Source organism: Lipotes vexillifer, unplaced genomic scaffold (genome assembly GCF_000442215.2).
Source record: "Lipotes vexillifer unplaced genomic scaffold, Lipotes_vexillifer_v1.1 scaffold973, whole genome shotgun sequence".
NCBI classification, from domain to species: domain Eukaryota; kingdom Metazoa; phylum Chordata; class Mammalia; order Artiodactyla; family Lipotidae; genus Lipotes; species Lipotes vexillifer.
This window is the reverse complement of record NW_006792653.1, coordinates 1411977-1416062: the sequence shown is the minus strand read 5'-3', so window position 1 is coordinate 1416062 and position 4086 is coordinate 1411977.

Here is a 4086-nt window from a genome sequence, read left to right as displayed (position 1 = left end):
TTATTATGCTTTCATATGACCACAGTTACTGAACGTAAAATGGCAAAAGCCCTCTCTAAAACTTTCAAGACATCTAATCATCTGAAATAAAATAATAAATTTAATAATACAGGTTATATACATGTGAATAAAAATGTCACTCGTGGAGTTCTTAAGATGTTTCAGGAAAAAAAAAACTATGGGAAATGGACACCTTAATTTTATTATATCTAACATAAATTTCTAATCATGAGATTAAAAAGTGATAACCTTTTTTATTGTTTTCACTTATCTTTAGATAAAGTCTTCAATTTTAGCATTTATATTTGTAAGTGTGCTGGGTTGTCAGTTTAACTGAATTAAAAAGTGTTGATTTGCCCCCCAACTTTTTCTACTCAGTGTATGAAATTGCTTTCACTTTAAATTCCTGATATTCAATCAGGAGAGGATAACAGTAGGGACACAGTGCTTGGTGATTTCACATAACTTCAGTCACCTTTCATCCAAAGAGACACTATACTTAAAAGAATAAAAAGGGACTTTCAAAAACATTAGATTGGCTTTGTTGGGGAGGAGCAAATTTCCCCCTTATTCCTCCTGAATTCTGGTCTAACTGAATTGACACAGGACAGATTAACAGGAGAAAAAAAAAATTTAATTTGTAAATATGGGGATCTCATAGAAATAGTACCTAAGAAGTAACCAAAGCAGGCAGCTTTAATACTTTATAGACAAAGAAACAATAAATTTGTGAGGAATTGACAGGACAAAGAAACTTAGGCTTTGAGTGCTTAATTGGTGAAGAATCCAAACAGAGTTTAGGCTTGAGGTAGCAAATTAATAAAGTAATATGGATTGTTTATATAGCCTTTTAGGCCCTGAATTCCGTATCTCTGGTGATAAGGATGTCTGTCCACCTCTTGGTACAGGGAGGGTACCTTTCATATTGGCGATTATGGGAGATTATGGGATCAGGGAGACAGATTAGAGGGTCATAGTGTGCTTTTTGCACCAGTTGTTTTTTAAGTAACTTTAATTCAAAGTAATTAATTAATATGCCACTTTGTCATATTTTATGGTGGCCTGCTCTGAGCTCCAACAGTTCAAAAATATTAGACTAATTTTTGCTAGGTTTTGATCATACAGATGAACCTAATAGCATAATATGTTGATTGCTAATAAAGTCATTTAATATTCTACACATCTGCATATTTATCAGTTCTAAGTGCAGCCTTGCAATCAGCAATATCCCCATGATAACTCTCCCGTGGTGCTTGGCAAGATAATATAATGCCTGATGAGCAGTCAGGCACTCTTAAACCAAGAGGTAGTCAGCTTTCAATTTTGGTACAAAGGAAATGAGCTCACTCTGCTGCCCTAGGCCTCAGAGTCAGCAGGGAGTGGGGCACCCCCTCAGCAAGGAAAGCCCAAGCAAGTCTAATCGTTTAAAAGAAATCTGCAACCTTTCCAAAATATTTTAAAAAGATGAAACAGATTGTTATGCACCCATTAGTAATATATACTTAGGATTAAGTATCCCTTTTCAGTGAAATAGTCTTGTAATTTAAAAAGTAGAGTCCTTATGAGGTGTCATATGCATAATAAAGCATTGTAGTAAACAGTTATCCCCAAGGAACTGCAGCTCACAGATCGTTCTTGGTGCATGATGATGCTTTGAAGAGAGTGTACATTCCTCACTGTCATCAACACTGATGGAGTTACACTTGTGTACATACTTTACTGTTTATAATGCAATGTGCTGGAATAAGACCCTGCTATATTTGCTTTTCTATTACTAAGCCAAGAACTCAAAAGCAAAGTACTTTGGGGAAAGTTGAAGTACAGTATGTGTATCCCTAACCATACTTCGTTGTAACTGCCTTTCTAATGACGTTCCCTCAGGATATGGAAGAAGTGCAACTTGTTCACCTTCTATCACGACCTAGATTGGGACCTGGCATATTTTAGGCAGCTAAATTGTTACCAAACTCTGTTACCCAACTCAGGTTCAGATGCTCATTGCTCAAAATCCAATAATTGAGAGGCAAGTGTCTGTAGAAAGGAGAGATACTTTAATCAGAAAAGCGAGCAATCCGGGGAGAAGGTGAAATCATGTCCTGAGACCAACTCCGAGGATCCTGCTGCGCCGTAACAGTTTTTAAAGGAAGAAAAAGGCGGTGGGAGAGAGAATCTCAGTGAATCATCAAGGCAGGAGGTTGGGTTCTGCACCCTTCTCCTTTGCATGCAGACTGGCTGACTGCCGTCTTGTGTGTTATCTTGCCCACGTGATCTGTCTGCAGGATTGCTAAAGGGGCTGTTGAGGGTGGAGAGCTAGTCATTTTTTAACTACTTAAATCCTCATTCTTACTTCTTCTTATCTAGGAAAAGAATCAACAGGTTAGGCAAGGCATGGTGTGCACTCAGGAGAGCATAGGTCAGGAGTTAATTTCAATTGCTTAGTGATCTCATTCCTATAATTGAGTTCTTTTAAGTTTAGAGGGGAACAGAAATGGACAAACAGGAAAGGGGCAAAGGATCTGCTTTCATATGTATTTCTTCTTCATACCCAATTTGAGCCCCTAAAACGCTTGTAATTTCCTAAGTGGTAGGAGTAATAAGTGTGTCTCTTGATATTCATAACAAATCCTTTGCAACCACACCTCAGCTTATTTTAATGAGGTAGCTATGGGGAAGCACCTAAGGGTGGGACCTGGTTGCCAAGGGAAAGAACCATGTGACAAGGGTTGGAACTTTCAGCATTCTCTGGGGCTATTTAATAAAGCCTACATTAAAAAAAAAAAAGAAAAAAGGAGGAAGTTCAGAGAGCTTCCAGGTTGATGGACACGGGGAGATTTGGGGAGAGTGGTGCACCCCTTCCCACATACTTTGCCCTAAGCATCTCTTCCATCTGGCTGTTCCTGAGTTGTATCTTTTTATAATAAACCAGTTGTCTAGTAAGTAAACTGTTTCTCTGAGTTCTGTGAGCCACTCTAGAAAATTTATTGAACCCAAGGAGGAGGTCCTGGGAACCTCTGATTTATAGCCAGTCAATCAGAGGCACAGATGACAACCTGGACTTAACATTAACGTTTGAGTGAAGGGGCTACAGTCTGCTGGGGCTGAGCCTTTGCCTTCTGGGATCTGACACTATCTCCAGGTAGTGTCAAAATTGAGTTACACCTGTGGGACACCCAATCAGTGTCCTTGAGAACTGGAGAATAGCTTGGTGGGAAAACCCCCCACATGTCTGGTGTCAGAAGTATGAGTGTGGTAGTAGTGTGAGAGTAAAAACAGACACACAGAGGAAGAGTGAGTCTTTTCCGACACATTGGACACACAGACACACACACAGATATAGGTAGATGTAGACATAGACATAGACGTGGATGTAGACGTAGACGGATATTTAACTAAAATGTTTTTATTTGCTGACAAGCATTTTAGATTCATTTATATATTAAATATGTGACTTCCTTAGTTATTAAAAATTAATTAAATGTTTTTAAAGTTGTTTCCAGTCTTTTCTCCCAATTTTTATATTTCCCAATTTTTTCCAAGAGTTGAAAGATTGTATAGCATATATGTCCCTATAAATCAATACTTTCAACTCAAACACTGTGTTTCTAATTTAGTAAGCATCAAAAATAATGAACAATAATTTTAAAACTTATCCTCCCACTCTCAGGTTTGGGAGTTCAAATTTCCACAAAAAACAAAACAAAATTGAACTTTCTAATATTTAGGGTACACCATAGCACATTATGAAATTGATATTTTTTAGGATATAGAACATGAACTTATTTTTGTCATAAGATTTCATCACACTCCACTATTCTAGCTACTAAGGGACTCTCTTTTGAGCAGTTTCTAGAATCAGCCTCACCCCAAACTACATAGCACATTCAGATCTGATATATCACAGAGAATAATGTTTTTCCCTCAGTAACCATCAGTCCTACCCCAAAACAGACTTGCTGTGTGCAAAATCTGCTTTCCTCTGCTGGCCCAAACTGATTGTACCAGGCCTAAGGATCAAATATAAAGAAGCCAATTCATAGGCCATTTTTTTTTTTTCTTTTTTTTTTTTTTTTTTTTTTTTTTTTTTTT